Source organism: Protopterus annectens, chromosome 4.part1 (assembly GCF_019279795.1).
Source record: "Protopterus annectens isolate FY-2018-M chromosome 4.part1, PAN1.0, whole genome shotgun sequence".
NCBI lineage: Eukaryota > Metazoa > Chordata > Ceratodontiformes > Protopteridae > Protopterus > Protopterus annectens.
Window position 1 is genome coordinate 295,653,407 of NC_056734.1, and position 26,762 is coordinate 295,680,168.

The following is a 26,762-nucleotide window of genomic DNA, read 5'->3' on the forward strand; positions in this document are numbered from 1 at the left end:
ATGTGGCATGTGTGCATGTGTGCGTGTTTTTCTGTGAAGGGAGCAATGCTTTTAAGGCCATTCACAGTCACTACAACCTCCAGTGCCCTTTTTTGGCAAGCCTGCTGATGTCATTCACTTTGTAATACATCTTTGGGGGAAGAATAGCCCAATAATCTCCGTGGTGCAGCCTATAACTGCGTAATGCTGTAGTATGATAAACTAGTTAGGTAGGAGTTTTATTCCCAGACATGTCAAGTGTGGATGTTTGTGTGTGTGTTTGTTTGTCTTTGTAGGGCGCAATGCTTTTGAGGCCATTCACAGTCACTACAACCTCCAATGCCCTTCATTGTCAAGCCTGCTGATGTCATTCACTTTGAAATACACCTTTGGGGAGGGAATAGCCCAGTAATCTCAGTGGCACTTCCTATAACTGCGTAATGATGTAGTGTGATAAACTAGATAGGTAGGCGTTCTATTCCCAGAAATGGCAAGTGTGGATATTTGTGTGTGTGTTTGTTTGTCTGTGTAGGTAGAAACATATGCTGTGTAGAAACAAATTCACAGCAGAAATAAAATGACAATAAATAGCACAAAATCACTCACTTTAATGTTCGGCAAAAGCAAAAATGTACTCATTTAGTGCTTTCATCCACACCAAGGTGGACTTCATCAGAATACACTAAAACATTAATTGCTCACTTAAATACCCCATTTTGGCGCCATAAATTTTAAATTGAACAATAAATTGCTTAATTAAAATCCTACATGATTTAAAATAAATATATGCTTTAATATTAGTTTACCTAATGCTGCCCTGCATTAGCTTATAGCTATCCCTTGCTTGTGCTATATACTTCTGTCCTTCTATCAAGGCCATACAAAGACTTGATTTATTTGTTTGGCAAAAAATTAAATGCTATCAAAGGTATAAAACATGATAATGCATATTTGAACAAGTGTATTGCATTGAATATTGTCCCAATGGGCCTATGTTTTTTGAAGGTGCCAATGGGAGTTGTATTGGATGAACAAGCATATTTAGAGTTTAATACACTTTTTAACCAGTTTGGATTTGACTACATGAAACTTCTTATTAAAAAGAATGATGAGAGATTGTGCAAGCTATTATATGAAGTGGAGAGACTGAATAACATTATTGTAAATAATTTTCTGTTTCCACAATGGGAGACATTATACATGAAACAATACAGTGTAGCTGATAAAAAGGCACAGGTGATTTACACTAAAAAGTGTAAGAAAATAAAGATAGATGTAGACCAATATAATAACAATGAGGTATACCTCTGGAAGGAGGGAAAGGGAAAAGGAAATAAAGACAAAGTACAATATGAAGTAGATAGAACACAAAGGAATACATTTGAAGGAGGTAATGGTCCACATTTTCAGAATGGATGGAAATACCAGCGACACCTGGGTTGGAGGAAGGATTGGAAGAGGAAAAAATACAGACAAAATTGGAATCAGGAACATTATGGGGGCATGAAATGGGGAGAGAAATTGAGGCAGTGGTAGATCATGACATTGACCCAAGTGAGACACTAGGAATTGTTATTTCAGAAGGAATAGTTAATAGTTATAACAATTATAAGATTTACAATTATACAAACCTAGTGGTGGAGCAAGACCACTTTTCCCTATTGTCTAAAGGTATGAAATATATTCCTAAAACTAGATTTAATATAGTGGACTCTATTTTGGAGATTAAGCTATATCTTAGGAAGTTGAACCTAGCCATTATGTTTCACAATAAACCTCAGCCATTGGCTCAGGGAGAACTGAGGAAAAGAAGTACTTATGTACCACCCGTCCACCCTAGCGTGGCTGTTTATGAAAGATCAGTTATGTGGGAAATGTGTAAATTACAAAACGATATAACATACAGGAAATTGCAAAGTAATTTATCAGAAAATGAACAAAATATCTTGGAACAACTAATAAACGATCATAGTACAACAGTTATGAAACCTGACAAGGGGGGAGGGGTGGTTATATATGATACCCTGAAATATGTCTCTGAGATATATAGGATATTACAAGAATCCGGGAATTATGAAAATGTGTCCATTAATGAAATTAATATAGGATACAAATGGATAGATCTGTTCCTGGAAACATTTCTATTAGACAATCGTATCACTATTCATACATACAATTATTTGAAGGTGGAACATCCTATCTTGGCAACAATAGTGGGTATGAAAGTCCATAAGAATATAAAAAAGCCCCCTTTTCGCCCTATTGTCTCGGGTAGCCATTCAAAAAATTATCCAATAGGTGTAGCTATAGATAAATGGCTAACATATCTATGATAGAATACCACATCTGATTAAGGACTCTTGGGCCTTCTTAGTTAATCTAACATTGAGTATTTGGAAAGAGGATCTCATATTCATTACTATAGATGTCATTGATTTATTTTCTTGTATACCTAAAGAACAGGAATTGGATAGTTTTTGTAATTGTATGAGGAAGCATTCCAATTTAGAATGGGACAATATCTGTCTAATTATGGAACTTATGGCAATGGTACTTGATTATAACTACATTTATTTTGAAGGTGAATATTTCTGACAGACCAGAGTGATGGCCATGGGGGCAGCTTGTGCCCCCATGTTCGCCATCTTGGTTATGTTGGAATGGGAGACCAATCACTTATTCAGTAGTAGTTATTACAAGTACGTGCACCATTATTCCAGGTTTTTGGATGATATTTTTATCCTATGGGATGGACCACAAAATATTATTGAGGAATTTATTGATTACTTGAATAGTACCAGCACATACTTAAAATTTATATATTCTAGTAGTTTTGAAGGTATAGCATATTTGGATACATTCATTTCCAAAACTACTAGTGGTTTTAAATCCCATATCTATAGAAAAAATATTTTTTCTAATAGTTATTTGGAATACTCTAGCAACCATCCAAGAAAAATGATGAAAAATATTTTTAAAGGACAATGCATTAGAGCTGCCTGAATTACATCTACTTATATGGATATGATTGAAGAAATTAATTTCATAAAGTCCCTATTCATGTCTAGAGGATACCCAGAAGGGATGCTGGATGATGTTAAAAACTATGTTGTTAGAGAATGGGGAATTAAATATCCTCCTTTACTTGGGAAAGAATTCATTAAAAATATGAAAATAGTAGTAGATAGCAATGAAGGACAGTACAGCAGGGCTTGTGTGTTGGAGTACTCCCCATACATGAACAACATAAAACATATATTAAATAGGAATTGGAATATTCTAATGGTGGATAAGGAAATAAGGAAAATTTTAGGGGATACACCGGTGTTTGTTTATAAAATGGGTGGAAATATTAAGAGAAAATTTGAAAGAGGGTATACAATTAAGGAAAAGAATGATCTGAGTAAACATACTAGGTGATGTGGCAGCTGTGCACAGTGCCATGATATACTGGAAGCAGAGCAAATAGTTTTAGAGAATGTTAACAAGACTAGTATTCATTTCAAACAAGGGAACTGTAATTCTAAATATATTATATATTTGGCAAAATGCATGACCCGTCCCAGCTACTACATAGGAAAAACAGAGAGACTATTGAAGAAAAGAATTTATGATCATTTAGATAGTATTAGAGGAAGGGACACAAACAATGCACTGTACAGACATGTGGCTAAATATGGTGAAACATGTTTTTAAATTTGCTCTTCTTGACCAGGTTAGTCCAGGTCCATGAGGGGGCGATTTTAAGGCACTTCTTGGCCAGAAAGATATCAAATGACAGATATTAACTGATGCGGCTTGTGAGCCCGGACTAAATGAATTTATTGTCATTAAACTTATATTAGAGTCACGACAATAAAATGAGTATCTATTGAGCATCTTTTTATAACAAATAAGAAGTTATTTTATGGATACAGTAGTGTTGATAGGTAGGAATTTATAACAGTTTATAACATATGTATAATGTTTTTATTATTTTGCGTTAACATATTTTATTATTTCAGTATTAGCTTCACTGTCTAGTTTTTTGTATTCAAATTAATGTGGACATATCTGATTTGAATTCAACTGAATACAACACTGAATATGAGTCTATATAACTTTAGAAAATTTTAGACAATATTCGATGAAATATTGCAGTTCATGCAGTCAAAGGAAGCAATAATGTGATATATTGTATGGCTTTGACAGAAGGACAGACATATATAGCATAAGCAAGGGACAGCTATAAGCTAATGTAGGGCAGCATTAGGTAAACTAGTATTAAAACATATTTACTTTAAATCATGTAGGATTTTAATTAAGCAATTTATTGTTCAATTTAAATTTTATGGAGCCAAAATGGGGTAATTAAGTGAGCAATTAATGTTTTAGTCTATTCTGATGAAGTTCACCTTGGTGTGGATGAAAGCACTAAATAAGTATATTTTTGTTTTTTTGTTTTTGCCGAACATTAACGTGAGTGATTTTATGTTGTTTGTTGTCACTTTGTTCCTGCCATGAATTTGTTACTAAACAGTGTATGTTTCTTGCTTTTGGCTTTTATTGTGTTGACCTTACGCTGTTTGTGGATTATTGTCTGTGTAGGGGGCAATGCTTTTGAGGCCATTCAGAGTCACTACAACTTTGAGTGCCCTTCTTTGGCAAGCCTGCTGATGTCATTCACTTTGTAATACACCGTTGGTTATTGAGTAGCCCAGTCATCTCTGTGGCGTGTCCTATAACTGTGTAATGCTGTAGTGTGATAAATTAGTTAGGTAGGAGTTCTATTCCCAGACATGACAAGTGTGAAACTCTGTGTGTGTGTGTGTTTGTTTGTCTGTGTAGGGAGCAATGCTTTTGAGGCAATTCACAGTCACTACAACCTCCAGTGCCCTTCTTTGGCAAGCCCGCTGATGTCATTCACTTTGAAATACACCTTTGGAGAATGCGTAGCCCAGTAACCTCCATGACACATCATATAACTGCATAATGCTGTAGTGTGATAAGCTAGAAAGGTAGGAGTTCTATGCCCAAACATGGTGACTGCGAAACTCCGTGTGTGCAGGGATCAATGTTTTTTTTGGCCAGTCACAGTCACTATGCACAGTTACAAATGGAGAACATTGATAACTGTGCAGTAACAAAGACCTAATCCAAGCCTGCAGAGAGCACCTCTGCAATACCAGGTACAGCTCTCACCACACCTGTTAGCCACCAAACCAGGACCCAAACAATAAAGGTGGATGAGTGTCCATATTCACCAAGGATATCCACACCATCAGGCTAATTGCCCAATAGAATGTGTCTGAAATTCCCCCAGTGTAACTAACAGTAGGTTAGACAGCATTCTACATTGAATAGCTTGCTACAGATCCCTCATCATGCCCCATGTTACCCACAACAGCATTTGAAACATACTGTGAAATATTATGATACAAGCAAACACCCTAATATTGGGTGAGTTACACTACCCTGCCATTAACTTGGAAAACTACTTGTGTACCAACACATGTGCCCAACAGTTCTTGGAAGTCATAATTTCCAATGCCCTGGATCAAGTAACCCATAGTCCCACTAGGGGCTCAAATATCCTAGACCTGGTCATTACCAACATGGGACATCAATGCTCTACACCTATGGCCACCCCATCGGTGGCCAGGTATGCCCATGAGCTAATCACCCTTAACATTAACATCCCTTCCACACACCCCAGTAAGGAATCCTCTGTAACACACATCCCCAAAGGCAATGGCATGCTACACATGTCAGACATGACAAACATCATCACTCCCATGCAGAAGGGAACTGAAAGGACAACTGCTGAATCATACTTGAAGGCACTGTACGAGCACATCCACTTGTGCATGAATCGTGCTATCCAATATTAAACCAAGACGCTCCCCATCAAAGAAAAGGATGCCAATGTGGTAGCCCCCTGCCATAAACATACTATACGACAAAAGGAGGAAACTCTTGCAGACATGGGGGACATTCCAGGATGCAAAATACTCCCTTACCAGCTACAGTAGAAGGCAGAGACCCCTCATAACATCCACCAAGGCTAGTTGTGAAAATAATATAGCCACAGATGCCAGAGACAACTGCAAGGCGTTCCATAGTTATGTGAGGAATCTAAATGGCAAAGTTCAGAACTGCTGTGGGCTACAACAGGATGGTACTAAATCTACTCCTCCCAGGGATATTGCCAATATCCTGGCAGATCAATTCAGTGCCACCTGCACCCACCTCCCAACCCCCAAAGGGCCCATCTCAACACGGATAGATTACCATATGCCGGTAGTAACAGCTACATAGGTAAAACACACTCCACTGAGCTATGACAACAGCAGCCATGGGACCAGTCAACATCCTGGGCCATGTACTACATGAGCTACAAACTGCACTTGCACCTCACCTATGTGCCATGTCTAATCATACCCACATCTCAGGCTTCGTGACCACCTTGGATTCTGGGAACTACAGCCCCAGCAGTATGACGTCCCTGTGCTGCAAGGCCATGGAATGTATTATTATAGAACTTAAAACAAAGGTATTGGCAACCTGCAAACACTGAACCCTAACCAGGTTTGGTTTGTGAAGTGACAATCATGTCACCTCAACCTGAATGACAACTGTGAATCTGGCTCCAGAGCTGTGTATGAGGGTAAGGTGGTTCACATAGCCTATCTGGACCTCGCCAAGCCCTTCTACACCATCCCCCAGTCTGGAATCATAGATAAATGTATCAAGGTGGCAATTACTCCCAATGTCACCTGATGGGCTGCCAACTGCTGTACTGACACAACCCACACTGTAATTGTAGGTGACACCAACCCGAGCCCCAGACAAGTGACAATTGGAGTACCTTAGGGTTCAGTCCTGGCATCCCCCTTGTTCGGCATCTATTTCTCTGAAGTATAATCCAACAGTAAGGGACACTAGCAAACAAAGGTCAAGGATGACTGCACACTGGAAGCCAATATTGTATCCCCACATGATGTGGCTATTTTACAGAAGGGCCTTACAGAAAGATATGCTTGGTCCCTGAGCCATAGCCTCAAGATCAATAAATACCTAAAGTGTGATAAAAGACTTAGGGATACAGGTGGACAGTGGTCGCACCTTTGTTAACCACATCACCACAACAGTCAGGAAACCCACCTATATGGCACACCTCCCACTCATGGCTTTACATCTATGAAAAGGTGCCCATTGTTCCACTGGAGGCATCTCTTAGTAAACCCAGTACAGACTATAATGGCCTGTTACGTATGTATCTCACAAGACATCTGCAACAAGTAGAGAGGCTGCAGACATACCTCACAAAATGACCACAGGCCTAAACCAGATGCCCTATGCTGACTGTCTGAAAATCATCCAGCTATACTCTGTCATGTATTGTGTTCTCAGAGGCAATCTCTGCGTAACATACCATGCCATGTCAAACCCACAGCAGTTGGATGTGCTACACTTAAAGAATTCCAAACCCTCACAGACACATGCTCCAAGGATCCAAATTCTGTCATCACAATGAGCAATACATGCAACAGGGATGGGTTCCTGAGCCAGAACCCCCCCCAGATTCTGGAATAGACTGCCCATATGTGTCAAGCAGAGTGCCTCTTTGGCCCTCTTCAAAAGTAACCTGAATGATTGGATGGGAGATAGAACATGTACCCCACGGATTATGTCAGCTGCCCTGCTAGACAGGGGTGCAGGGAAGTATATATTGTGGGAAGTCATAGCCAGAGAATTGTTATGTCTAGGCATGTGCAGATGTTAGGGCTGATAGCCTAGTATCAACGTATGACTCTATGAACCTATGAACTACACTTTTCATTGCCCATCCTTGGCAAGCTTGCCGATGCCATTTACTTTGATATACACCTTTGGGGAAAGAGTAGCCCAGTAATATCTGTGGTCCATTCTATAACTGCATAATGCTGTAGTCTGATATACTAGATATTTAGGGAGTCTCTTCCCAGACATGGCAATTGTGTGTGTGTTTGTGTGTGTGTTTATTTGTCTTTATAGGGAGCAATGCTTTTGAGGCCATTCACAGTCACTACAACCACCATTGCCCTTCTTTGGCAAGCCTATTGATGTCATTCACTTTGAAATACACATTTGAGGATGAAGTAGCCCAGTAATCTCTGTAGCATGTCCTATAACTGTGTAATGCTGTAGTGTGATATAGTAGTTAGGTAGGGGTTCTATTCCCAAACATGGCAAGTATGTGTGTGTTTGTCTGTGTCAGGAGCAATGCTTTTTATGCCATTCATAGTCACTACATCCTCCATTGCCCTTATTTGGCAAGCCTGTTGATGTCATTCACATTGAAATAAACCTGTGGGGAAGAAATAACCCAGTAATCTCTGTGGCGTGTGCTATGACTGTGTAATGCTGCAGTGTGATGTAGTAGTTAAGTAGGAGTTCCAATCCCATACATGGCAACTGTGCAACTTGGTGTGTGTCTGTATCTGTGTTTGTCATTCTTATCCTGTGTGGGTGTGAGTGTGTAACAACCGAACTCATTATGAAGTGGGTTTTGCAAATCTCTTATATGGTGGGCCTATTATATGTCACAATGTCCACCTTACAAGGATAACAGATGTCAAACAGCAGAGAGGCTGGGGTTGAAAATCCATACCCCTACATGTGACATCAAGGCCTGGCAAACAATATAGACAACGTATTACCCAGAGAACATTCTCAACCCATGTCTCATACACCAACGCACGTGGCTGGGCAACAACCACTGTGTTGGTAGTTCCCTGCATATTGCCCACAGATAGTAACCATGGTGTGATTGTAGCAGACTACAGAGGGCATGGCACCCTGTCCCATCACTACAATAAGCACATCACTGTATACAGTGTTCCTTCACTATGTTCCCCACTGGACACCTGCAACAACTGTAGTGCCATCAAATGTAACCCACAAAGGACATACCATGCCTTAAACACATGCCCTGTGTGGACAGATGCCACTGACACCAGGGAATATCTATATCATGCTGTTAATGTAGGTGCAGGGTCAACCTGGTGTCCATTGCCAGTTCCCACCACATGAGGCCAGGAATGGCACATCTGATGATAACAATCTGTGTACACAACATGCCCTAGACACCCCAGGTACACTTCCATATGTCAAAGAACATGCATGTGGGACTTCTGCACATCCCAGACACCATACATATCATGGATTATAAAACACATACATGGCAAGCATTGCACAGCACTGGCCACCCACAGTGGTAACCCAGATGACTGGATGGTGAATACAAAACCCACCTGTGTGGGCCAATCCAGACACTACACCCCTGAGCCACACTGCAGATCATTTTCATGTGACCTGATGCCAAGGTATACCCTTTGCCTAGCCTTGTACAGCCTTCTGGCACAGTCAACCACTACACACCTGTGAAGCAATGCACCCATGCATGTCAATACTGGCAACCTGTGTCTGTGTGTGTGTTGAGTATAATGATTTCAACCCCATTACCACTCACTACACCTCTTATTGGCTTACTGAAGCATGCCTTCTGATGTCAGACACCTTCACATACCCGTTGCCCATATATCATCCTTATAACCCCAGTGGAGCATGTGATACCTGCGTATTACTGTATTGTGGCAAACTAGCTAGTTAGGAAGTCTAATCCTGACCCTGCCAACTGTGTTAATGTGTGTGAGTCCCTGAGAGAGTGTGGCTGTGTCGACGTTGACACCTGTTCATGTGGACAGGCACGTGTACTACACCTACCTTATCCCTCCTATATCACTGTTGCAAATGTCACTCACCATCAGATATACCTTTGGACATCTCTCCAACATGTAAGCTCTGTGGCACATGCAATAACTGCATAGACATGTGATAGCAATGCATAGGCAGAGGTTTGAAACCCTGTACTGGTAAGTGTGTGACACAAACATGCTCAAGTTTTAATCTCCCTGTCTTGCTTTGTCTCTGTCTGTCTCTCTCACTTGCTCTCTGGTGGATGTGGAGAAGTACACCTGCTTTGCTTAGACAGCAGCTTATGTTTTGTAAGTGATGCTCATGATCAGCTGATGACCTCTGCACAAATTGCAGTAACCTACTAGCTGATTGCATGTTGAACAGCTGTGGTAGCATTCCCATAGTCAATTGCGTGGAAACACATTCCTATACTTAGGAACATCATATGGGTGTTGGGCCTTTTCATTCACGTTGAGCAGGACCTCATGTCGGTGTTTGGCAAACAGCAACACAGATGGAATTGGAATTCACATCTAACAACATACACTGTGGAGACAGGCCAACAAACAGGAAGGAGATGTGCCAGACATGACTACAGAATGTTAAGTGTTGCTCTTCTGTTTGGAGTAATGTTGGTTTAACAGGGTCTGTGTGGATATGGCTGGTCTACATGATTTAATACCTGTCATGACAGTGTTATGTGTTTGTGGAAACTCCCACCTGTAGGGTTATCTGCAGACTGGGCAGTGTTTGGAGTATTATATTTCTTGTGTTACTCACAGATCACCTATCTTAGAACTGTAGAAGCATAGTCTGAGGATTGCAGTCAGTACATGATGACAGCCATGAGAGTTACTAACTTCATATCCCTCATAGGACATATGTCACAATAAACCCTGTTACAACAGTAAATGTATGAGGGTATCACAGTAACATGCCAATATTGGCCCAGTGTGTGTGGCTCCAGCCACAAGTCTATCAACCTTTGTACATATGTCATGCAGTAAGAGGTGCATAGGTTCCATACACCATTATGTAGTGACATCATACCTGATAACAAGCCAGTCAGATATCAGGCTGCTAGATATGTTATGTATAGTAGAGAACATAACCTGGGCATTCTGCGGTTGTGTGTACAGTAGTGAGGTCTGTGTATTTATGGTGATTGTAGAGAGTATGTGTATTGCAAATACATACCTTGGCCTGTGTACAGACTGTGGTAGATGTCATTGTTCTTGGTCCTGATCTATCTGATGTTACATGATGCTCCAGTGCATGGTACTATATTGGCTAAAATGTTTGTAGGGCCAAACGCAAACATGTCCCATACCACAGACAGGCATTGGACCACACTGTGTCGTGACCCATTTTATGTAGGGTTAGTCTGTGAGTGGCACATATGAGGATGGTGTTTATCAGACAGTCCATATAGTGTCATATTAAGCTTGCATACCATATGTGGCTGTGGCTGTGCTCACACTGGTTGTGGGTATGTACTTTCTCACAGGTGTCTGTTACCCTGTGCTGTGGCATGCCTGTAGAGCCTGCTATATTTGTAGGTACATGTGTACTCCCCCATACAAAACAAAGGACAGCGTTGTGGCAGTATGCTTGCAGTTTGCACAGTGCTTTGTTACATGCCTAGCAGCTTAGTGTAATAACCCAGTGTGATGTTATGTCCAGATATTTGCAAGACGTACTGCTGAAGGCCACCATAACTGTTGTGTATTTCTGACAAAGCAGTGGGATTCTGTACAGTTCTAAGTCACTAACTACTCTGCACCATAAGTTATTATGTGGCAGGACAGACAGGCATGTGTGAATGCATAAATTGTGTGGGCATATGTAGTCCAGTATTTACATGACATACCCATGTACATGACTGTTAACATCCACATTGTCAGGCTTGGTCCACATGTCTCACATGAAGGGGATCTTTGTATACCTCTGGACTGACCAGAGAGTGCCAGACTGTCCACATATATTGGTCATATCTCTGCTGTACTCCACAGGATCATTACTGTCCTATCAGTGGTACTGTACTATGATATCCTTAGGATGTCTGTCAGTAACCGATGGAGTACATGTCAATAGCAGATGTGACCTCCCACACACATGTCTGTTAAGACAACCCCTGTTACAGTAGCAACAGTCTATATATATATATATATATATATATATATATATATATATATATATATATATATATATATATATATATATATATATATATATATATATATATATATATATATATATATATATATATATATATATATATATTTATCTATATGTTCTGGACATATGGTAAACATATATATATATATATATATATATATATATATATATATATATATATATATATATATATATATACCATATATATATATATATATATATATATATATATATATATATACATATATGTATATGAATATATATGTGTATGTACATGTAGACATATATCTTCATATGTATATGTATATATCCATATCCTTGTCATCTGTAAACATTACCGTTGTTTATACCTTCCCAGATGTATCATACTGTATGTATCTGATATGTGTATGTTTCGATATAACAACATATGTGATGCAACAAGTACTACACAATTGTAGAAGTCACAGCAATTGTTCAAAACTATTCAATATGTGTACTGACAGATATATTGGAAAAACAACTGTCTTCACAGCTGTTGTGTCATAGTGGGTAACTGTTGTGACTATAGTGTACAGGGCCCTGGGCAGGACCTGCAAGAGCTATTTATTTTGTTGCTGGGCAGAACATGGGCTGCTGGATGCAGAGTGGTTAAGGCAGTTTTGAGCAGCTTTAAGCACATTTGCTTGGGTTTGCATGAAGCTAAGCAGTGATAAGGTAACGGTAAACATACAGGCGCTTACACCATGTAGGCTTCACTTACCTGTGCGCAAATATGCTTAGCTGTTATTTTGCAGCAATGCTGAAACCTGCTAAGCATGGCTCAGCCCTGGCAGCCAGTGCTCACATCCCAGTCTGCTAACATAGCAGCGTAATGACATCTGTAATAGGTGTACGTAATGCCATGTACATAACATGCGTTTGTGTGCTGTCATTACAGTAGCAAGGGTTGTGATTCTCTTGTCTGGGACACTTGAGTATATATGACCTGTACAACACCCTTATCCATGTGAATGTGTTACATACAAGGGTAGTATCCCAGGTTATGTGCGGTCACACTGGCATGTAGTGCATCATGCCGTTACTGCTGTTGACAGTACTTTCCCAAACAAGAGTAGATTGCTAATTGTAGTACTGGCAACATGCAACCATACATGCATAGATGGACTCTGAGGCCTCGCTGTCATGTTCCTGGTGTATGAGCTGTGTCACAGTATATATCCCCTACTGGATAATGATCTGACATGTGGAAAGTAACTGTAGACTACTGTCTGTATAGCACATGTCAGTGAGGACTGCCAACATGTACTAATGGCATACATACTGGTGTCAGACGTCTATCTGTCGACACATTCATCCTAATGCATAGCTAGTTGGCAAGCTGATATCTGTCAGTCCCTGTACAGATGTGCAGATGGCAGGTATCCAGCTTGGATACTTACAGGCAACCTATGCTTGACTGACACTGACATGTGTGCTCAGTTGTGTTAAAACTGGCACAGATAGGACACAACACCCTGTACGTATCACATGCCATGGGTACTTCCACTACATTAGCACAGTCAACAGAATATGCTTGGGTACAGGTCTCCAACACAGACACTAACCATGTTTTTTAAAACATGCTGCATACATGTCAATTGGATCACCTCATTGGCCTTTTGCAGGAGGCACCCAGAGGAATGGCTGATGCATGTCACTTTCACCCTGAGGGTCACTACAGTGGTATCTGTAGATAGATTGCCTGCTGGCACATGGCAGGTGGTATGATACCCCTGTACACACATCCCCTATACTTCCCATCTCTCCATGGACAATAGCCAGGTACACACCTATGACCACCTGCAGTGATGCACCCCAGTACTGACAAATGTGCACATGTGCATTACTGAGAATATCAGTGTCTGTGTGTTAGTACACCTATAGTTGAGAATACCATGAGGGCCCTCACAGCCACCACAACACCCATTGCCATAGTTAGATGTAACTGCTGCTGTACCGGACATTACATGTATCCTGTTACACTCCTCTCCCTAACAGCCGACTGAGCCTTGCAGTACCAGCACAACACCGTTGTACAAATGGGTTGATAGGCATGGGATACCCACTGAGTTCTGGCAAGTGTGTGTATGTGTGCATGTGTGTATATCTGTAGGGTTCAGCATTCCGAGCCCACATACTCCTATTACAGCATGTATTGCCACACATTATTATGGATAGTGATGTTGCTACCCATAGGAGAGGTATGACAATGCATCACCCTACTATGCCTGTGGCATGTGCATTAGATGCATATCCCTGAAGTACCACTGCTGGGATGGGCAATGAGTTGTATCGCAGTCATGGTCAATGTGCGATGGTGGGTATGTCAGAGTGTCATCATGGGTTCCAGTGCATACCATATCCACAGTGGGGTGTGAGTGCTGTGTACTCTGTTATTACACCATGGTACCCCCAGTACATGTCCTATGTACCACTGTAGGGTGACCACTGTCACCATCTACTATACAGGTAACTGATAACACAATCCAGCCCAGTTATGCATGTGCTATGTGCAGCCTACCTGTAACACATTGGACACAATGACAAGTTAGTTAACACCGATAGGCCCAGGTCTCATGGATGTGTGTCTGCCTGTTATGTGTCTGTTAATGTGAATATTATGGTATGTCACACTATGTATTGTCCATATACAACCATTACATCCCCCATTACCATATTGTACATGCCTGGGGATGTTCTGCATATAACATGTAACCTGGAATGCACCTCATCCTAAATGCTGTGTGGTGAGTGCAATGAAAGCCACACACATCAGTAGCACTACATACATAGGTAGGGGGTCTAGTCCCAGTGTTTCCAAGTAAGAGTGTGCATGTATGTGGAGGGATCTACTTCATGTTGCTGATTATACATGTCCCTGGGGGTCACCTGTCCATGTGGCACAACCAGTAACTGTTATACAGACCGGTGACATGTGTTCAACTGTACTCAGGATATGGCACAGCCATGGTGTCACCACAGTGTCATACCCCTTGTGTGTTATGACAGCAGACAATCTTCCTGCTGACACATGTACACCTACAACACAAATGGATAACATTATGGAGACCGCAATCACTCAGTGTTACTAACAGCTATAATGCATCATGGCTGGACAGCTACACTACATGACATGTAAGCATTAAACATTATTGCTGACAACATGTTATACAGCAGTGCATTGGTGCACTGTACTACAGTCACTGTGAGCATCAGGACCATGTTAGCCTGGTCTGCATCGATGTTGTGAATGACAGGGATGTGGCACAGGTATCATCATATGCACAGGGTGTATTGTTGGTTTGCCAGAGACTGAGGGTGGGCCATGCATTTGAAACCATGTGTGTGGGTAAGGGGTGTAATTTGCTGATATGGGCATGGTGATGTGGTGTATGTTGGTATGGGGTTGCCCTAGGTGGGATTGTATAGTATGTGGGTATGCATGCACAGAGTTCTGCCATGTGACTGCCCTATACAGGTGTTTCTTGGACAGCTGCAGACCATACCTGGCAGGGTGTGCAGTTCACTGCCTCCAGCCATGAATGTGCAGACTGTGCCTGCAGGGGTTCCATGGGCATGTCCAAGTACAAGCCTTGATGTGCTACTTTCCCATGATGATGACATATGTCCGCTGGAACCAGATCCCTCCTGAGACTTACCAGGGCCATGTGCATGTGGCCTGTTGTGGTGTGGTGTGGACAGCGCCTCTTCTGCAGTGCTGGGGCTGGTATTGCCACTACAGAAGCAGCTTGGTGTCCTTGTATCTCCACATTGACCCCCAGATGTTGGTGTTGTTGGCTTACATCCACACGGCCATCACCAGACTCCCACCACATGTTCTAGCATGAACAGTCCATGGTCGATGAGGCCCACCATCTCACCCAACCGTCTATCCATGACCTCGGTATAATCATGGAGGGCACCTGCGAGTTCATGGAGGTTGTCACTTACAGATGAGAAAGCAACCCTCTGCAGCCTCAGACCCTGTCTGGTATACAGTTCCATATCTGCCTGCACCCCCATGACAGTCAGAAACATGCATCTGGTGAAACCAGTTTTGTCACTTCTGCCAGGGGCATGATGACCAGCGGCCCTCCCTCAAGCACCCCGGTACATCTGCCTATGTGGTGCCTTGCTGGACATCTGGCTATGGCTGCTGTGTCCAGATACATCAGGCATAGATACCACACTATCCTGTGCACTGCCACCAACCGTCAACTGTCCCTCTGCTATGGCCACTGGTGATGGCGTATCTATAGGCACTGAGACTATGTGTGGTGTTGGAGTGGATAACAGGGGATGACAAACAATGGTGCAGATTCGGCCTCTGACAACTGCACCTGTGCCTCAGCAGTCCTATCATCATTTTCGGTGTCTGTATGGACACCAACATCAGATTGCATGCAGGAGGGACCCTGACCTACCTCGCCACCTGTGAGGCAAAAACAAGAAATGTACTGTAAGACCTGTACGGCATTGCATAGCAGTATACACATATACACACACACACACACACACACACACACACACACACACACACACACACACACACACACACACACACACACACACACACACACACACACACACACACACACACACACACACACACACACACACACACACACACACACACACACACACACACACCCTGAAATCCCACCATAGTAGCTACCTGTCCCTGAGTTTACAGACAGTCCCAAGATTATTAACGTAAGTTCCCCATCCTGCATCACACTTGATAACATACACTCATTAATACCACTCAGTAATGTATCATTCTTCTAAATGCCTAGACAAGTGATTACAACACATGACCTGTTACTCCATTACCTCTTTGACTTGATTGGAATAGGTTTTACAAGGCTTCACTGCTGTCAACCAGTGTTCACCCTGGGTATGTCTGAACATCATGAGCATGGCCCCCATATGATAGGTGCTTCTACATTCACTCAATAATGTCATGCACTGCAGTGTCATATGTAACTATTGCTCAGTGAATGCAAGATCTGCTGCTCAATCATCTTATTATGTGGACAACAATGATATATGGATACACTCCCTGGTGTTGCCTAGTAATTCCCCAATGCATCTGTAGTGCTGCATACATGGGTAGTTGTTCACCTTTCTGCTGATTGCAATTTTAACTGTATACCTGATGTCTAGTTCCCCTCTCAATGCATGTTCCATGCTACAGACCTTACTATACTATCAGCTATCCTGAGATTACATATCAGACAAGTATTCCTGGCGTCTCATGTGTCAGTCCATGTCCAAAGGGAAGTACTGATGTATGAACAGCCCCACAATCACACATTTGCATACATGGACACCCACACAAACATGCACACACACACACATATCCAACATGCATCAACCCCCTCCATTTCACCAGATTGCACTTACAGACAAAATAACCCCCCCACACCCACACACACCTAAGGGTGAGGTTGCACAAAGATAGTACACACAGACCTCCCATTACCCATCTGTCAACATGCATAAGATATGGTATTCAACAGTGTGCAGTACAGCTATAGTCAATCCATGCAAGCAACAGTATACATATGTGTGATGCATTGGCTGTGTTAGTAGGTGATGCCCCTCCCCATGGAAAACACTGCACCCATGTACATAGTATTGCTGTGCACCTATTCTGCACCATGACATGTACAGTGCACCATACCTCACAGGTGTACACACCATTGCTGAATGTGTATTACTGTGTCATTTATGTCTGCTCTAATGCTCACAGCCCCTATGTGTTTGTCCAACACATCCCTGGGATGATATGTGGACAGATTTCATTTGTGAATGCCTGGTGTCTGATTTACAGATCTCACCATAAGCGGTGCATGTATGACCAATACGATACTATTACACTGACAACTGTCAAACCTTACATTGGATATGGGGAGTGTACACACCCTTATTGATATGACACCCTCTTTCTTGACATGCCATGGGACCACATCACTGCATATGTTAACATTACATGAGCCTGATATGTGACATATGTCCTGTATATTCAAATGCAGGGTCTAACAAATGTGTTAGTTGTGCTGATGTTGACAGTGATGCATACACTTTGTGGGTGCATATGTGTGCACTCCCTTATCATGATGGTTTGTTGCACCTACTGTTATGTGTACTACAGCAGTCACTATTCCTAGCAGGGATATACTAGCATGGGCCATCTGCATTTGCCAGTATATGGTCAGTCTGCCCTACACATGTCCCCCAACTATGCATGATTGCAAGGTCAACTAATTTGTACATCCCTTGGAGTTCACACACTGCTGTCACTTTTGCTGTGTAGTCAGGGTTACATCTGCCACAGTTCCTGAACCCGACTAAGTGCAGATATAACCATGCATAACATTCTTTGGATCCCTGCTGCAGTGCACTGGTGTGTCATGATGACAACCCCTCCTCACCTTCAGCCTTTTTGCAGATGCTTGACAACTATGGCCTACACATGTGTGTCAGTTTGCAGTGTTTCAAACACTGAACACCACATGTAACAGCATAGTCCCAGCTAATGAATGGCAAACATACAGGTGTACACTGGCACTGACACAGTACAGCTGGGGATGGTGTGCCTGAGGTGGGGTGAGGTGCTGGTTGTGCAGCACCTGTATCTTACATGATACTGTCTGTAGGTTTCCAACATAGTCATGGTACACAAGTATACATTACAACGCATGACTTTTGGGGACCACTGCTGTTATGCATACACTACCTATAGAGAGGCCTGGCTGATGTTTCCTGTGGTACAACTGTCACATCTGATTACCCTAACCCATAGGCCACACGCTTGCAGACTCCAGGCAATTGCTGACACAGGTACTGCACAGCCAGTACTTGCTAGACATTCCTGCAACTCCCTCAGTGTTGTGGCATGTTACTAGGCAGCCCGCATGAACAGTTTACTACATGTGACATCATCTGTCTTGAATGGCCATGTGTTTATTTCCTACATCATTCCTGTCACATACATCCTTGCCACATAAATGACTGTCTGCACTGTTTGCCATAGTATATGCAATGGTGAGGTATGGCTACATGTCCAGTTCATGGGCGCTACCTATTGGGTATGGGGCTCTCGCCATGTCATGTAGGATATGTGCAAATCATGGCTGCCTCTGTTGTAGGTAAGTGTGCACATTTTATGGCCAAATGTCTTGGACAGCAGATCAATACATGGTGTGACATTGGGGATGTGTACTTGCTGAAAGGTGCATTTCCATGACAAATGCATGCAGTTAACACCTCAACAGCTGCACACTATATTTTATCTGGAGTGTGTGCACACATATGCTTCCAGTGTTTGTGAATATATGTATTCCCAATATTTGCTGCCCTAACCTACGATTCAGTATTACACACTCATTGCTCATGTTGGGACCACATTGCAGGTTTTAAGGGTTGTGGACCACAGTATTATGATAGGCTGTAGTGGAGATCTGTAGCAGTTGCCATTGTAATACTGGTATATACACTGTTGTAGCACTGTATAAGGGTGATGTTTCACACATCTCCCTACTTTAGGCCATTTGTCCCACCATTATGCTCATCCCTGTGGACACATTTTGCAAAGACAGGATGTTAGTTATATTGCAGGTGTCTGACATACCCTTCAGATACACCATATTGATCACCACTGTGATGCAGTGCAGTTAACAGCAACAAAACGTGAACATGTATGGCATGCATCATGGGTAGGTGTCTTAGATGTGTGCATGGAATATACCATAGCCATTACATGACTGGTGTATTGGCAAGCATGAACATAAACCATACCCACCAGCTACAGGCTGCTGCCTTGTTGGTATACTAGAGGGACCGACATAAGTGTGTTAGAGATGTGATGTCAGTAGCCACAGCTGTGGCATTGCTACAGAATGGGTGCAGCATTGCAGTACTTCAACAGTACAAGTCCACAATACTACAGCTTATGCACATCTGTTGATTACTACTACGCAGCAACAGACTATATATATGACATCTCACATATGCATGATCTACCTGTACAGATGTGGATAGATATGCAACAGTAGTGTACTGATGTGCCCTGTGGCCTTAGCTGCATGCTTCTCTGCCAGTGTGTGGGTAGCACCCACCTCCACTATGGTCTCCACCAGTTGTTTGTGGGCGAGCAGGCTGGTACCACAAGGCTGGCAAGGAACTCCTCAACACGTGTCAGGGGCGGATGGATGGCATGACCCCCCCTGTTGTGAGGTGATCCCCCTCACACATAGCATGCAGCACTGTGATGGAAATATAGGGGACATGTATCTATATACATATGTGTGTGTGTGTGTGTGTTTGTATAGGTTGCCTATTAGAAGACCGAAGACACATTCTTTCGAATGCATCTTGGTCAAACTCAAAAGCCTGAAATGGCAAAATACCGAAGTGGTTTTTAAGCGAATTCTTTCCCTGAGAAATAATTTGCTTGGCCGCTTCGTTACTTTGCCATTTTCGACACTGTAGTGCAGTCTCGGAGTTGGTATATTTAAGTAGGTTGGGTGTGGGGGGCGAAGCCCCCCACTTAATGTAATATTTAAAGTGTTTAATTATTTTATTTATTTTTTTTGTTGGAACACCGATTTTTTTCCCTAGGAAACAAATCGCTGTTCTGACAGTTTGAAATTGCAAGCTTTCACTTACATAGGGTAGATTAATCACTGTTCACTTTTTTTAAGCATTCGGTAATCTAATATAGACCTTTAGTATATATGTAGACATACACACACACACACACACACACACACACACACACACACACACACACACACACACACACTCTCTCTCTATATATATATATATATATATATATATATATATATATATATATATATATATATATATATATATGTATGTATATATATATATATATATATATATATATATATATATATATAGGTGTATATATATCTGCAGATATATATATATATATATATATATATATATATATATATATATATATATATATATATTTATATGCACACATGTACATCCTGAAAGTGGGGGGCTCTGGAACCCATGTGTCCATCTCTATGGCATTATATCACCACCAGCTATTGGCCACAGTAATATACATGTTTTTCATTACACAACACACACACTATGATGGCTTACATCTTGTCAGTCAGTGCTGCTCTGCACAGTTGACAGGTATGGCCCACTACCCACAGGGACAGACTCTATTATCCATAGCATTTATTCAGCTGAACATCATTAAAGCAACACCTGATGGCACATATAAATCATTCCACATCATCTATCCTATTAATATGGACCATGTACTACAGTCAATTACATGCATATTTACTTCACATACCTGTTGTGGGAATGATGTCTGTTCTGGATAGTTTTCTTGTAAGTTTTTTTCTCCTTTGCCTTGGCTTTTAGCCTGCTTTCTTTTTTCTTAGTTTGTTTATTTCACTCTCTCTATATCTATCTCTCTCACTCCAGTAAATGGATTGAGCTGCTTTGAAAAGATTACAGCATGGATTTTCTAGGTGATGTACATGATCAGGCGATGGCCTCTCCACCAGTCAGTGTGCTCCACTTGCTACCTGCATGCAGCATGCTGTGTAGTACTTCCAATTACCACTGTCATGGCAATCCACTATTATAAATCCCTACATCATGTGGGCGTGGTCCATTTACCTTTCCTGTAGGGTGGACATCCTCCCTGTGTGTGGTCAGCAATGTTACAGACAGCAGGTAGCAATATATCTTACAAGAGTACTTGCAGACTCAGGCCAGCTACATATCTGTATAAGGTTCCAGAACTACAGAGTGTGAATAGTGTTGTCATATGCATTGTATAGCACCAATGTTACAGGGTTTGTGTGTACATACTAGTTTAGCATGGAATGCAGTCTGTCTGCATAGCTCTCAACTGTGGGCCTATCCACATGATGGCCAGAAGTGTGCCTGTTATGCTTAGTCTGTCCACCACATAGGTCTTCTGTCAGATATATCAGTGGCAGTGTGTGTGTTGAGTGCTATCAGTACATGGCTACATCCATTTGTGTTTTTGACTTCATATTCCTGACTAAGGGTATGTTGCAGACAATCCTGTAACACCAGCAACTTGCTCAGTGTATGACAACACTATTTCACATATGGGCCTGTGCTCCGGCCTCTGTCCTCAACCTACATACCAGGCTCTGTCCATATGACATGCAGTAAGGGGTTGTTATGTAGTGGCCTGTGATTATGTCATGCTGCCATTCTTGCCATCATTCTAGTGCTGTTGTGGCCCCCACACATATTGCATGGTAGGGTCCATATATATGTGGGCTTTATCTGCACAAAACATGTGTGCCCTTCTGCAATCCAGAGGTCAGTGTATGTAACAGTGTTACATGCCCCTGTAAGTCAGTCTAGGGGGGTATGCACTATAAATAACCTAGACTGTTACAACATGTGAAGGATATCAGTAATAAGCTGCCTTACGGTATATGGCTGTACATTATCATACATTTCACCTTGGGAACATTGCTGGCCTACTGCTTACTGCCATATAGACTGTTCTGTTTGTCAGTGTGATTGTGATGCTTTCAGTTATGCATTGTTATGTAACAGATACATCCCTTTGTGTCATCTTAAGTCTTTTCCACCTAGGGATTGAGTACAGAGTGTAGTTAGAGGCTGATGGGCTATACATCTGAATTACTTACTGTTGATTGATTGCTAACCTGTGGCCCAGTCTGTCTTTACTGTTATACTACTTGAAGGCCTTGGCCTGGACAGCAACATATGTTATGCTTTCGGATTACTGTATTAAATGATCTGTTTGAGAGTTGCATTAATCTGTTTGTATGTATTTCAAAGGCTAAACAGCTATATGGCATATACAACTGTAATAGTACACAAAACTTTCTTATGTATGCAAACCTGTGTGTGGTGTTATATCCTTTGACTTCTCTGTGGGTATATGTTTCAGGCAACAAATGTCTTTTGTATGGGTGACTCATACACTGTCCATTTGATAAGGTGGCAACTGTAGGAATGATGGCTGCTCAGTATGGTGTGCACCCTCTAAATATGTATCTTCCTATACATATCTATGTGCATGTATGTGTAGTTACACACACACACACACACACACATATATATATATATATATATATATATATATATATATATATCAGCATATATGTGTGTGTGTGTATATATGTATCTTTGGAATGTTTATTGCTTCCACATTGTACATTCTATATGGTAGACTGGGGTGTTTGGAAATCGGTAGCCCATGATCCCCCTAGTGGAAACAGTGGGACTGAGGTCCCCACTCATGGGAAGTCACCACTGCACCTTCACAGCCCCAAAGGAGGCTCTGCTGGGGATTGAGTAGGAGGGCCTGGCTGACTCTCTAGTTGTGACACGCGACCCTCAAGCTGGCGTAGTGGATCTCCAAACTCCTGATGGAGCTCGCTACGCACCATGCCCCGGACCTGGCAATGGGTGACAGTGTCCTGTCTGAGTCCACTATCGGGAGTGCAAGCCCCATCCCCTGAGGGGGTTCCACCAAAAGGTGGTGCAGGACCAGTGGACGAGGTGGGACAGTTGGGTCCACCAGGACCGGCCTTCCCAAACGTGCTATGGTGTTTCAATTTTACAACAGATGTGGGTTAGTAATAGTCAACACATTCCAGGATTAGATATAACACCATGCATAGATATTCCCATTAACTCAAAACACCAGATGTGGAACACTTGCATAGTAAACAGAACACATGCATATATGGAACCACAGTAGCCATTACAACAGCATGCAGGTACATTGATGGCAGCATTCCATCAATGTGGGAGTATTTCAACATGGCACATGCATAGAAACAAATTTAAATATTTATCAAACAATAGGACATATGTCCCAACAGTAGATTTAATGCAGCACATACCGATTAAGTTGTGTATTTAGTTTATGGTTGCAGATATGGTGGGGAGAGAAAGATGTCAGTTAACAACTAGCATATTCCTGTAGTTCTCATTACTTTCCTAGTCAGTGCTGTGATCTGTAACTTACAGGTATTAAAGCACTACCCTATGGCCTTAGTTTGGACAGTGGTATGGATGTAGACAACTATATACATGAACTGAGATTTACCTGCAGTGTACACCTCTTACCTTGTATACCTGTGGAGGTATTGTTTGTTAACACTACCTAACTGTTTCTACACATATTTCCAGATTCCCAGTTGATGTTATGGACATACCTGTCCATCTCTTATTGCACACACTCTGGGCATGTCTTGACTACATGCAGGTGAATCGGGACATATTTTAACTATTGCCCTCTTAAACCTTTGGTGAATTGTACAATGACAGGTTTGTTTACATTGACATTTTCCAAACATTTACAGGCCTGACAGGCAGCCATATGACATGAAATGCTGCCTACATGTCAGAGATTAGCACACTGATATACCAGGAGGACAGGGTAACAGCCGGCAGATATGGGCCAATTAACTGGATATTCTGGACATTTTTGTACACTTGTGGGATATGATTCTGCATACAGCTTACTACCACTCCCAGGATTCGAATCATGGCTGTGTCTGCTAAAAATAAAACAGTGTCCATCACAGTTGAGTGTGCTATATAGATAATGCTGTGTATCTCTTGTCTGATTTCTGTCTATAATTCTCCTGTGGTTTTACAATCTGACCTTGCAATTATAACACTCTTGTACAGGATTTCCAAGACAGTTTTATTATGTAGCACAATATGGGTGACACTGATGAATAATACCTTATTATTCAGAGCAATTGCAACACTAACAGAACCAGTACATGATATTAATATTTTATTTCTAGGCACAGTTTTTATATCTGACAGACCTATGGGGGCAATGTTTGTTAGCACTACCTGAATGTTGCCACACATACTACCAGATTCCACACTAATATTATGCATATACATCTCACTCTGTTACTGCACACAGTCAGGTCACAGGTTGACAATGTGGGGGTGGAGATGGGACATAGTTTCATAGTTTCATTGTATAGTACTAGGCTATCTGCCCTGGGGCATTTGTAAGCCTAGCCATAGTGATGTGGCATTTGCCACCCCATGAAATGGTACAAAAATGTACAGAATAAATCTAGAATACTGTGCCTCTGTCTAGTAGTGACACAATGAAGGTCCCTTTATATAATAGTATTAGTTTACTGTGCCCCTGTCTAGCAGTGACACAGATGTGACCCCTGGGGTAAAATTACGATCTCCCATCCACTCATCAAGATTTCTCTTGAAGAGAGTCAGTGAGGGGCTCTGCCTAATATGAACTGGGATCCTGTTCCAAAGCATGGGAAGCCTCTGGGTTATGAATCTATCCCTCCAGCATGTCCTATTCATACTTGTGCTGAGGTTTAAGTCCTTAGCTCTTGTGGTCCTGATGGATTTGGATTTTTTTGAGGTGGAGTATGTCCATCAGATCCTGATTGGACATGGCCTTGTACCTCAGGCAGAGATCACCTCTGAGCAGGTGGTATGCTACTGAATAGAGCTGAAGTTTCTTTAGTCTGGCAGAATAAGACATATGTTGGAGACCCTTGATCCTTTTGGTGAGGTACTTTTGTGGTCTCTCCAGCTGTTGCAAGTGCCGGGTGAGGTACATACCAAATGGGGCATTGTACTCAATCATGGGTCTGATGAGGGAGGAATATAGGGGTACAATGACATCCTTGGATCTGGATGTGAATCCCTTCATGATGAGGTGTGCAAGGTAGAATGTTTTTCTAACCACTTTGGCAACGTGGGTGTCAAATGAGAGGTCACTGTCTACTTGGGTCCCTAGGTCTCTGATTACTTTTTCCACTCAGTGGGTTGCTGTCTATGTGATAATTTGTGGGTACTTTGTTTTTCCAAAGGGATGACTATACATTTTTGGCATTTAGTTTAAGGCGTGACTACGCACCAGTTGTCCATTTCAGTGAGGCCTTTTGTAGGATGTGTGTCTGCTGGTGTCTCGGCTCTGGTGCCCAGCTTGCAGCCCTCTGCGAACTTTGTCAGCCACAGCCCTCACATGTTTGCTTTAACATCTGAGAAATAAATGCCGAACAAGAGGGGTCCCAGGACAGATCCCTGTGGGACACCACTTGTGACTGGCTTTGAGTCTGACATTGCTCCAGTGATTTTAATTTTATGGGTTCTGTCCTTTAGCCAGTTTGCAACCCATCTAGTGACATAAGGGTTTACTTTTAAGCTGTTTAGCTTATCTATGATGCCTGAGTGGGGTATTGTGTCGAAGGCCTTAGCCAAGTCCAGGTATACTGTATGGACTGCTTTGCCGTCATCAATGGCTGTAGTGACTGTTTCGAAAAAGTCAACCAGGTTTAAAAGGCAGGATCTGCACTTTACAAAGCCGAACTGGGTGAGGTCAAGTGTCTGTAGGTCCCCTATGTCTCTGTTTATGAGTTCCATAATGATTCTTTCCATAGCTTTGCAGACCAGGCTAGATAAGCTTATGGGACAGTAGTTTCCAGGGTCTGTAGAGGCACCCCCCTTGTGGAGTGGGACCACTGTTGCTGTACGCCAGTGTTCAGGTACATATCCCGAAGTAAGGCTAAGGTTAAATAGCATTTTTATGTGTGGGTTTAGCTCCTCTTGGAGTTCACGTAACAAGCACCCCGGGATACCGTCAGGTCCCATTGATGCTGTGTTTTTTGCTTTGTTTAGGGTGGTTCTCACTTGAACATCTGAGATGACAGGGACATTACATTCAGCTGGGATAAGTATTTCTTCTTTTGGGGGTGAAGGAGGCGAGAAATTTGCACTGAACCTGTCAGCCAGAATGTTAGCAATATCTCTGGGTTCAGTGTATTTTTTGTTGTTGTGAA